At 42.0% G+C, this 12,168-nt stretch overlaps 1 protein-coding gene across 2 annotated transcripts in view; it reads left to right on the forward strand.

Annotated features, from left to right (window-relative positions):
* Positions 1-1,242: 1,242 nt before the first annotated feature.
* The window catches only part of RABGAP1L (RAB GTPase activating protein 1 like), a 573,647-nt gene continuing 562,721 nt past the window's right edge, over positions 1,243-12,168 (forward strand). The window contains exon 1 of one of the 2 annotated variants that reach the window (XM_084782440.1): positions 1,243-1,452. The gene's annotated coding sequence lies outside the window, so the exon portion shown is untranslated. The remainder of the gene's footprint in view (positions 1,453-12,168) is intronic. The other variant, XM_084782439.1, reaches the window with a different exon arrangement.

Consider the following 12,168-nt stretch of genomic DNA (forward strand, 5'->3'; position numbering starts at 1 on the left):
AGACAGGGGGATCTCTGTGAGTTTGAGGCCAGCCTGGTCTACAATGAGAGTTCCAGGACAGCCATGGCTATTACACAGAGACACTGTCTCGAAAAACCAAGCCAAACCAACCAACCAACAAAACCCTTAAAGCATTCATTTGAGTCAGTCTCAGGGTTGGGAGACTCTCAGGGTACAGAGCTTCACAAAAATACCCTCTGGGAAGGACCCAGTAGGGAGGGAAAACCCAAATTAGTTGGAACACTCTTGCTATGACCCAGGGTCTGCAGGCAGTGACATTAAGAGAAAACGAGAAAAGAAACTTAGGTTTGAAGGTCCTTTCTCAGAGCAGTCTTTGGATCTGGGTGGGCAATAATGACAGGGCAAGTGAAGAGCTGTAACTAAAGAGAATTTTCAACTCCAGAAGCATTCTAGAGCTCAAATCGCTGGACACATTTAACTCATACAGTAACAGTTACTGAATACTTCCTGTCAGCCAGGTAGGATTCATCCTGAAAGACACAGGAATGAAAGAAGTAGGTCCTTCTGGAGTCTCTAAAATATTTCAGATTAAGGTTACATGTTTAGGTGCCATAAACCTGAGGAAAAAAAAGTTCTTATGAGATTCAGGGAACATAGAGGTCATTTTTGACTGCTTGATCTAGAAAGGAAGATATTCACAGTTCAAAGATCAGTACGATGTTTTGTGGCAGAAAATAGTTAATTTTAGTCCATCTGTCCTCCAAAATCTATTCTCTGAAAGGATGAAAGGTGAGACCCGGGCTGCCTTCACAGCAGTGTTAGCGTTTTCCTATGCACTGGTCTGAGTCTGGCAGAACTAATCAAGGGGGGCGGGGTGGGGGTGGGGATGCTTCAAGAGCCCAGAGACACCTTCAAAGGACAAAGAGTCCAGCCTGTTGAAAAAGTTAGTCCTCCGAAGTGACTTGCTGGCCTCACAGAATGGAAGTATGCAAAACAGGTTTGTAAGGAGAGAATCTCCTCAAAAGGAATTAGCACTCAGTCAGTGTCGGGGATGATTGGCAGGCGCCAGCACGCCTCCAGGAGGACCTTGCGCACCTTGCTCTTTTAGCTCGCCTAGGGTCTGGTTTGTTCTCAGCGCTTTCAGGGCCCGCCGGGTCAGGCGGGGCTGTGTACGCGCGTGCGCGCCGCCGCCTCCGGCAGGGAAGGCACCTCCGCCCTCGGGAGCGCGCACGCCGCGCCGAAGGGACGGGCGCGCGCGCTCCCGCCCGCCGCCGCCTCCACCTCCTCAGTCCGCCCCCTCCCTCGCCTCTTCCTGCCGTGCGGTCCTCTCCCCTCCCCAGCCCGCTCCCTCCGCCCCGTTCCCTCCGCCCTCCCTGGGCTTCGGCGGCGGCGGAGTGAACGGGACCGGCCCGACCGCAGAGCTCTGGGCGGCGGGTGGGACTCGGGCGTCTGACAGAGTTGTTGTTCCGGCAGCGGCCGCGGAGAGCTGAGGTGAGGTGAAGGCGGCCTTCGAGGGGCCCGAGGGCGGCCTGACGGCGGGGAGCCGCGGTCCGGTGTGTCTAGGGGAGGGGACCCGGCTGGTCCAAGAGAGGGTCGGGGTGCGAGGCCCGGCCCGGGACCGGGATGCTGGAGGACCAGGGCGGAAGGCATCCGGCCGGCTCGGCGCCGTCGGCCCCCTCCCGAGTTCTCCGGGTAGCTGCTCGTCGCGGCGGGGCCGCCGGGCGGGAGGCGGGGTTGGCGCCCCTCACCTGGGGCGGGGTGGTGGCTCGGGCGGCCGCCGCCTCCAACTGTGCCCTCCTGACATTGCCGCCGCCCCCGCCGCGGGCTGCCTGGATGTGGCTGCTGCGGGGTTCGCTGTCCCAGCAGCCCAGAGTCCGGGGGGCGTGAGGACAGGGTTATTCTCTTACCCACTTGAAAGCGTCTGTTGGATCCCGTGTCCTTCCCTCGTTCTTCCCCCTTCCTCCGCCCCGCGCACTTTGCTCTGTTCCTGCTGGCGATGCTTGTGGTTTTACTGTCTGGGATAGGTAGGTTTTTTTTTTTTTTTGGGGGGGCAGATCTCTACCTGCATGGAATGCCCCGCTTCAAAGTTGACCGCGTGGGCCGTGACAGACACCCATCCACACCCCCGCGCGTGTTATGGGTCCTTCGTGTCCCGATAACTGAGTCAAAGTTTCTCAGACTGGGCTAGTACTTTGCTCTGACCGCCAACGGTGCAGGGTTGGGCAGTGCGTCAGCTTGTGGAAAGGGGCCACTGGCCATTGGAGAGGTGGCCAGGAGCAAGGGGGCTGAACTGACAAAAGTTCATTTCTGATCTCAAGACAGTTTCGTTCAGGTGCTGTGTATTCTCGTTGGAGTTCTCAGAGTTAGCTATTATCAGAAAAGACTCAAATTTAGCCGATTTTTAGAATCGATGGTTTTATGCAAATAAAACGAACCGCTAACCTTTAATGGTAAGGGCTTGCTTTGACATGTTTAGTGCTGTTTGGAAACTGATTTCAAAGCCTGCCTCTTTTTTTTTTTTTTTGGTCACTGGAAGGTTTATATAATTTTAATGCGTTTAAGTTTTCTTGTGTATGAGAAGAGGTAGATATTGGTGGTTACAATTCAGAGAACACAATTTCATGAAAACCTTAAGACTTTTCTTCTAGTCGTGTTTACGTTTGGCATGTGCTGCACTTCTGTAGAATATCCAGTAGTTACGATCAGAAGGTGCTGACATGACGTTTGTGGTCAAACTGGAAGTGTATTTTGCTCGTGGAAAATATTAGTTTACATGCTGCTAGGAAAGGGAAATTGGCCTGCGATCCATTTTCTTAGTTGAGTGCTCTATATGAAACTGACGTTGAGGTTGCAAAGAAGAAAGGCTAGAGGAGTTTAATGTATATGTTATTACAAAATTGTACTTCTTGAGAAGCTGGCTAAGACTTTGAGTTAGATCGATGCCCATGTTAAATTAGTTAAAGATGTATTCTAATATTACTAAATTATCTGGGGGAGAAAATAGATGTGGTTGTGCAGGGTTTAAGCATATTGTAAAGCCTAGTCCGTGCTCTGGAAAGCTGCAAGCAAGGTGGTAAATTCCAGCACTATTGAGGCAAATAGTAGACAAAGAAACCAAGTGCAAAAGAAACGGCTGTAGACCTATGATGTTTTTCTTTTTTAAATATTTGATGGAAAGTTCTGTATCTAATGTTTGGGCTGTTCTGAGAATTGGGTGTTCATCGTCTCATGATTTATATCAGTTTTTTTTTGAGAGGTTATGCTGTTTTTGTTTGGATATTTATTTTTTAAAAAGACATTTAATTTTATGTGTATGAGGGTTTTTGTCTCCATACATGTCTGTGCACCACTTTTGTGCCTGGTGCCAGAGGAGGACACAAGAGGGCATCATATCTTCTGGAACTGGAGTTACAGACAGTTGTTAGCAGCCATGTAGGTCCTAGAATTGAAGCCAGGTCCTCTGGAGGAGCATCTCATGTTCCTAAACTGAGCTGTCTCTCCAGCTTTATTTACTTAAAAAAAAAATGTTTTTTTTTTTTGAGACTGAGTCTTATGTGGTAGCTCTGACTGGTCTGAATTCACTATGTAGCCCACGCTGATCTTGTACTCATACCAAAGCCTTCCTCAGCCTCCTAAGTGTTAGGATTATGGACATGGACCAAGCCCTATGTATTTATCTTTGACTGACAAAGTATTATTAAGCATGTGGAACAGTTTTTATTCTATCAGCTCGTTAGTTCTGAGTTTGTGACTTGTGAAAAACGTGTTTTTTTTTTTTTTTTTGCCTTACCTAAAACTTGAAATGGTTTTATTGTAGTATATTTATTTGAACTCTCAAATACTGCAGTGGAGCTGAAAGTCCTAGGCCTGGGGGAGTAGAGAAAAGAGGAAATTCTGTTGTTCCTAGTATAAATATTATTCAAGAGAGATCAACTCTTGTACTGGGTAGAGCTGGAACTCTTATTTCAGCCTACCGTAGCTTTCTTTTTAAAAATTCTTTTTAGATTAGCTTATTATTAATTTATTGTTTATGTATACGAGTGCTTTGCCTGCACGTATTTGCACGGTGTGTGTGTGTGTGTGTGTGTGTGTGTGTGTCTGTCTGTCTGTCTGTCTGTCTGTCTGTCTCTGTGTGTGTACCTGATGCCCCTGGAGGTCAGAAGAGGGTATCACATCCCCTGTACTTATAGTTAAAGATGGTTCTGAGTTGCCATGTGGATGCTGGGAGCAACCTGTGCTCTTAACTGTTGAGCCTACTCTTCAGTCCTCAGCCCCCTTCTTTAATTGGCATGGAGATGAAGTCCTTAGGAGACTGAAGTCAATAGTGTAGCCTTTGGGAGTCCCAGAACAGAGCTCCCCCTACCCCTGTGTTTTACAAGTTTCAGTCAGTTTTTGCATGCTTATAGCATCTTTAAAACATTATTTTAAATTGTATTATAAAATGTATTGCCAACAAAACAAAACAAAACAAAACAATAACAACAAAAAAACAACCCAAAAGAGCAACAAGAAAAACATCAGACACTGAGATTAATCAGACCCAAAGTATAACTTTTGTCTCATATAAAAGACTAAGTCCTGGGGTTTGAGGAAGGACTGCAGCATAAGACTGAATGTAGGACTTTTTTCTTTTTTTCTTAGTCCTTTTTTAGGGGACAAGGTCTTGCTGTATAATCCATCTTGGGTTCCAGTGTGCTATGTAACCTAGTCTGGCTTTGAACTTGTGATCATCTTTGCTTTTTTGGGGGGGGGGCGGGGTTTCTGAGACAAGGTTTCTCTGTGTAGCCCTGGCTGTCCTGGACTCGCTTTGTAGACCAGGCTGGTCTTGAACTCACAGCGATCTGCCTGCCTCTGCCTCCCGAGTGCTGGGATTAAAGGCATGCACCACTACACTCGGCCCTTTATGATTTCACCACTATGCCTGGCAAACCCAGGGATTTCTTCTTCATAGATAGTCTAATAATCATTTGCCATGACAAATGGAAACAGAAAAGACAGAGTTGAATCTGAGTAATGAAGGCATACTCATTAAAATTTCATTTTAAAAGATTTATTTTATGTACATTTATTTGTTCACATGTCTGTCTGTGTATCACATGTCAGCCTGGTGCCCTCAGAGTTCAGAAGAGGGTGTTGGATTGTTTGGAATCGAAGTTATGAATGGTTGTGAGGTACCACATAGGTGGTGAGAATAAACTGCTCTTGACCTCTGAGCCATCTCTGTAGCCTGATACACTCTGCTTTTGACTTGATTGATATCTTTTCAGAGTAAACAGTAGTTTTGACTCTGTAATTAATATTTAAGTTGGGTATAAGTATGAGGACATAAGTGGATCCTAGTAAGAGTTAATGGGATTAGGCAGACTTACATCTTAACATTTGATTTTTTATATTTCACTTACTTTTCATATTGCTCTTATTCAGCCAACAAGATGTCACAATTGTTTGAATATAGTAAGTTCATGCTATGCTGACTCATTTTGGTTATCTTTTGATTTTTTTTTTTCAAGGAAATATATAGGTTTGGGGGATTTTTTTTTTTTTGGAAACATGTAGGCTTATTTTAGTTGATTCAGAGTCACATTTGAGCTAAGATTATTAGTGTGCTTGAAAATTTGAGCCTTCTTATTTTCTAAATAGTCTTAAAAATGGAAAACATACTTTTTATAAATACTCATGAAAAATCTGGCTACAGGCAGTGTTGTTGTGATAGACATAGTACAGCCAAAAATACATTTAGGAAATGTCTTTGCTCCTTATCCAGTTTAGCATGCTTATATAGAAAGTCAGAAAAGCAGTAGGTGTGGTGCACGCCTTTAATCTCAGCACTTGGGAGGCAGAGGCAGGGGGATCGCTGTGAGTTCGAAAGCCAGCCTGGTTTACAAAGTGAGTCCAGGATAGCCAAAGCTAACATACAGAGAGAACCTGTCTCAAAAAACAAAACAAGAAAGTCAGAAAAGCATTTCAACAAAACTTTTTTTTCTCAGAATATGAAGTCTAAACAGTCGTTTGTGAATCATGTTTTCACTTGTCTGTTTTAAACTCAACAGGCAGTACATGTCTTTAAGAGCAAATGAGATAAAAAAGCTAATCCTACTAGAGAACTCTAGTAATAGAAGTTCCACTGGAAGATGCAAGCTTGTGTTGACAATTTGGGGAAAATTAGGGATGGAAAATTTGCTTTTTTTACTGCATTGTTTTTTTCTGTGTAGGTTTCTCAAGTCTTTGGTGGCATTGACACCAATACCAGAATCATGGGAGATTTTTGTTTTTTTTTTGGTATGATAGGACTCCTGGGTAAAGGGAACCATTCACGTTAGTAGTAGTGCTATGTTTGCGACTTGTTTCCTTCAGGTGTATGGATCTGAACAAGGCAGAGAACCTTGATCTTAGTTGATACTTTCTAAACCACCTACCCAGTTTCCATAGTTTGTTTTACAGTGATGCCAATAAGTATCTGTTGCTTTTTGTTTTGAAGAGAGATATGAATTGTGTGATGAAGAAACTATAATCAAGAATAATATTTCTTGATGTACATACATGAAGGGTACTGGAGATCATTGTGTTGAACACTTATTAAACTATTTCGACTATATTCCACAAGATGAAATATTGAATATCTTATTTCTGCATGTTCATGTTCATGTTCTCTCCCCGCGCCCCTCTCTCTCCAAAGAACAGTTTGGTGAAATATTCCTTATCTTTTCAGGACTGTGTTGATTGGCATCTGACTTGGAACATAAATGCACATATCTTTTTCTACCTAGCTCTGTCTTCAATGATATTGTCATGGTGTTGCTTGACTGGTCATAGAGGGCTTTATTTTATTTTATTTTATTTTTTCAAGACAGGGTTTCTCTGTGTAGCCTTGGCTGTCCTGAACTTGCTTTGGAGACCAGGCTGGCCTCGAACGCACAGCGATCCATCTGCTTCTGCCTCAAGAGTGCTGGGATTAAAGGCAAGTGCCACTACGCCCAGCCTCCATAGAGGGGTTATTTAAACCAGGGACAACCAGCAAATGGTATAATTTGGGCTCCCTGCTACAGCTAATTGTTAAATGTAAAGCACATTACTGGCTGTAAACACTTCAAAATACTCTTTTCATGTCATTTGTGAAAAAATGCTAGGATTCAACTTCCCAATTAATTTAACACAAGTAAAGATTACCAGCCTCATTTAAAACAAGCAACACCCCCATGAACATCCAAAACCTGAAGTCTAAGATCATATGGCTAGTTAGTTATTGGTAGACGCAGGGTTCTGTATTGGATCTTAGTATTTCTTCATCTGCCTCAGAGACAAAGCCCCAAATTATCTCAAATTCCCTTTGAGATGAACTTGAACGCCCAGTCCTTTTACTTTGACCTCTCAAGTGCTAAGATTACAGACATGCATCACCACCCTGCCTGGCCAGCCAGCGTGCTTCTGTCCTTTCCTAACACAAGCCATTCACTTAATGCAGTTCCAGTGGTCTGTTAGGCAGTTTGAATAGAGATGAATAAGGCTTGGTCCTTGACCTTGAAGCCTTCATGCTTATGTGGAGGATTAAATATGGGAACACAGATAATGCAAGGCAGAAAGTAATGAGTGGTAAAGAGATAAAGAACCACAAGGGATTAGAGAGGTGGGAAAGATTGATATAGTTGTAAGGATGGGGGAGAAGACATTTTAACTATGCTTAGAAGAACGGCTCGAGTTTTGGACTTCTGGAAATAAGATGACTAGTTTGGAGAGAAAGGCCTTACTGGGCCATGAGCTGCAGTGATCAAAGGCTTAGAGGCATGGGCAGGGAAGAGTAGTGAAAGAGCGAGGTGAGAAAGTCAGTCACCCTCAGGTGGCTAAGAGCTTAGAATGTTTTTCTTTCTGCTTTTCAGCTTGTTATTTTTATATCTAAAGTCATCTAGTACTTCTTAGCACAAGGTTTATATGTTGTGCTTCTGATTAAAACGTGACCCTGAGAGCAGTTAAGTATAGTTACTGCAAAAGTTGAAGAGAAAAATTATAAGTATTAAAGAAAAAACCTTGAGTTCATTGATTCTCAATGTGTTGGAAAGACAAAGTCTTCCATTTGTAAGACATTATTGGTGTTTTTCTTTCATTTTGTTTTGTTCAGTAGACAGCATCAAATTGGCTATACCAAAGTAGGAAATAATGGTGTTTTCAAAAATCATCTAGAATGTGGTTTCTAAATGACTGGGTCTTACATCTTTGAGGCTGTTTTGGTTTAGGCAGAAAGGTAGTGTTTGAGCTACTAGCTTTAGAATTTAAGGGACCAAGGTAGAATTTTCATACCAAATTCAGATGTGAGGGATTGGATGAGTAAGTAAGTAAGTCAGTCAGTCAGTCAGTCAGTCAGTCAGTCAGTCAGTCTGTCTGTCTGTCTGTCTGTCTGTCTGTCTGTCTCTCTCTCTCTCTCTCTCTCTCTCTCTCTCTCTCTCTCTCTCTCTCTCTCTCTCTCTGTGTGTGTGTGTGTGTGTGTGTGTGTGTAGAGGTCAAAGGTTGATATCAGGTATCTTCCCTGATGGCTTGCTTTCCAGCTTAAGTATTGAGGCAGGGTCTCTTGAACCCAGAGGCTGTTGATTGTGTTAGTCTAGCTGTCCGGCTTGTTCCAAGGTTTCCTCACCTCCATATCTGACCTCTTGGGTTACAGATGGGCCTGAGATTTACAGTGGGTGCTGGAGCCCTCATGTTTTTGTAGCAAATTTATTACCCAATGGACAATCTCCTCAAACCTGAGGGGTTGACTCTTAACCCCAAAAACTTTCTTGGATTTCAGTATGAATTATTTGACAGCCAGTAAGATTGACCATGTTTTGAAGTCTTGTATGGAGGATACCTTGTTCTGCAAGGACACTGGTGGCTAGAAATGAAGATAAAGAGCAGTAAGTTCTGTTTGTTTATCAGCCTGAAACACTGGTGGCAGTTCTCCAGCTTTTCTGTCTGTTGATTTTACACTTAGGCTTCTAACTAAAATCCTGCACAATTTGAAGAAGGGTTACTTCTCTTTGACCTCCAGTTCTGTAGAGGTAAAAGCCCTCTTTAGTGTTGCCCAGGTAACAGCACACACACAGACTTTGATAGCTCACCACTGAAAAGTGTGGAAATTTTTGGAAACCTTGGTAATGAAGTTGCTATAGTAAATAACTACTTGGTTGGTAAAACACAGTGTTTTGGGGATGAGCCTTGGTTCCAAAATAAATATGAATTGTGTCATTGCTAAGCTGTTTTTCTAATTTATTTAAGCTTCTGATATGTTAACAGTTTTCTCATGTCATTTTAGACAGTTGCAGAAGTCTCATGAACTGTTCCACAAGACAGACAGCACAACCAGAAAAGTGCAGTTGCCGCCATACTTCACATACACTGAGTAGCTATTTAGGTCACCACAGGGTTTTTTCTTTCCTTTTTGAAACATAATAGATTTTACCAATTGAGAATCTTAAAACTCCTTCACATTTTCTATCATTTTTAAAAAAAAATAAAATGCACACCTTTAATCCCAGTACCTGGAAGGCAGAGGCTGGTGGATCATTGTGAGTTCGAGGCCAGCCTGGTCTACAAAGAATGTCCAGGACAGCCAAGGTTACACAGAGAAACTCTGTCTCTAAAAAATAAAAAATAAACGAAACAAACAAACAAACAAACAAGAATGTGATGTTGATTTTAATTTAAACAGTGTCATCAGTTCTAAGGATGTGCATGTGATGTTAGCTGTTAGAATTTGTGGTGAAAATATATGCTGCTTGGTACATGACTGAAAATATGAGGTAAAACATGCAGTATAAATCTTTGAAGACTGTTATATGAAAGTAAGATAAAACCCAAAAGGAGCTTTTGTATGTCAAATTACTGGGGAAGAAACACATTTTATAAGGCAAGTGTAGAATTCATTCATGTATCAGTGAAAAATTTCTCAACAACATCCCTCATGTATACATATGTATATCATTATGCCTGCAATTCAGAATTATTTTTACATGTTACACAACTGCAAACACAATTTTTATAAAAAACATTCAGACCTGTGGTTTTCAGTTTTAAGATGTAAAAGATGTAGGACCCTAACTTTTGATAAGCTATATTGTAGAGTGTTTATTCTATACTTCAAGATGCATTTGCCCTTTGGAGGCCTTCTATTAAGAACTTTAAAAATAAACATAAATGGTTCTGAGAATGGTTACTAGGTGGGCTCAAGTGCACATGTATGTTTCTGTACGCATGTGTGTATTATACATTAGAGACAGGTCTTACTCTGCAACCCAGAGTGGTCTCTGACACTTACCTTCTACATTTGCCTCTTGCATATTGGGATTACAGATATTGTATACCATAATTCATGGCTCTGAGTTACTTTAAATTGTTTCTCTGTAATTATGTATTTTATTTTCTTTGGCATACTGTGATTCGATTATATTCATACATTAATGAAAAATCAACTCTGAGATGGAATCTCCTAATATGTTGGCAAGCAGTGTGATTTCTGAGGTTTGTTTAGTTAGTTAGTGACTTAGTAGCTATTTGCCAACAGACTTCAATCTTTTCTCATGAAATACAGTCTATCATTTTAAATCCTTGCCATACTTGTCACACTTTCACCTGTCATGCTTGGAATAGTATTTTGCTTTGCTTTTGATCTGTTATAAAGAAACATTATCAATTGACAGTGAATAGTAACCTTGCTAGTGCCTTCTTTTCTCCAACCTTTTACACTTCCATACCTCAACACTACACTTGATCTTAGCCAAAAGGTTGAGCAGCAATCCACCTCCATAGTGAGAATCTACTTTAACAGTAACTCAGGCTAACATTAGCAAGGCTAGTGGAAAAATAGAATTGGATGATATTATCATTATTGTTATTATTTAAATAATAGGTTCACTTGTTTGCTTTACTGGTTAGTTTTTATTGTCAACTAGACAGAAACTGGGGATTGTGGGAATTGTCATCTGGGAGCTGTGTCATTATTAAACTGTTTTTCTCATTTACTTACACTGCTAGTATGTTAACAGTTTTCTTGTGTCATTTTGGACAGTTGCAGCAGTCTCATGAACCTCAAACTGAGGAATTACTCTATGAAGTTGGCCTGTAGCCTGTCTGTGGGGCATTTTCTTGATTAATGATTGATGTGGGAGGGCACTGTGGGCAGTGCAGCCGCCGTGTGTGTGGTCCCCAGTCCATGCTAGGCTTCCCTTCATGTTGGGCTGTAATTTCTAAGTTGAAGTGAATTCTTTTCTTTCCACATTGCTTTTTTTTTTTTTAAATAAAAAAACTTTTATTCTTCTCTCATACATTACATCCCAACTGCAGTTTTTCCTTCTTCCATTCCTTCTAGTCACTCCTCGCACTTCCTTTTTTCCCCAGATCAACTCCTCCTCTGTTTCCCTTTAAAAGAAAGAAAAGAAAGAAAGAAAGAAAGAAAGGGCAGGTTTCCTAGGGCTAGCCATTGAACATGGCCTAACAAGGTACAGTAATTAATAAAAAAAAAATCGTCATATGACAAAGAAAAAAAAAGAATGCTCGTAAGTGTGATAGATTAGCATTTAAACCCCTAATTCATGTATGCTAAAGTATATACAATAATAAAACAATGGCTAAAAAAAAAAAAAAGACCGCACAAACCCTCATATCACAGCTGGATGTGCCAACCCAGTAGGAGAAGGATCCTCAGCACAGGCAAAAGGAGTTAGAGACACCCCCACTCTTATTGTTGGGAGTCCCACAAGAACATCAAGCTACATAACCATAAAGTGTATGCAGAGGATGTACCTCAGCCCCATACAGGGTCTGTGTTTGTTGGTTCAGTTTCTGTGAGCCCTATGAGCTCTGCTTAGTTGATTCTGCGGGCCATGGTCTTGTGGTGTCTTCAAACCCTCTGGCTTCTACAATTCTTTCTCTCCCTCTTCTATGGGGTTACCCTGGCTCTACCCTAACATTGCTTTTTGTCACAGAACATTTGTTAATAACTAGTGATTTTTTGTTTTGTTTTTGTGTTTTTAAGACAGAGTTTCTCAGTGTAACAGAGCCCTGACTGTCCTGGACTCACTTTGTAAACCAGGCTGGCCTCGAACTCACAGAGATACGCTGCCCTGCCTCACAGTGCTGGAATTAAAGGCAGGTGCCACCATGCCTGGCTATAACTAGTGTTTCTAAAGAAACTTCCTGCATGAGTTACACAGCTTAGTTTTTATTGACTCTAGGGAACTTAGT

This window comes from Acomys minous, assembly GCF_964271855.1.
Source record: "Acomys minous genome assembly, chromosome: 1".
Classification (NCBI taxonomy): domain Eukaryota; kingdom Metazoa; phylum Chordata; class Mammalia; order Rodentia; family Muridae; genus Acomys; species Acomys minous.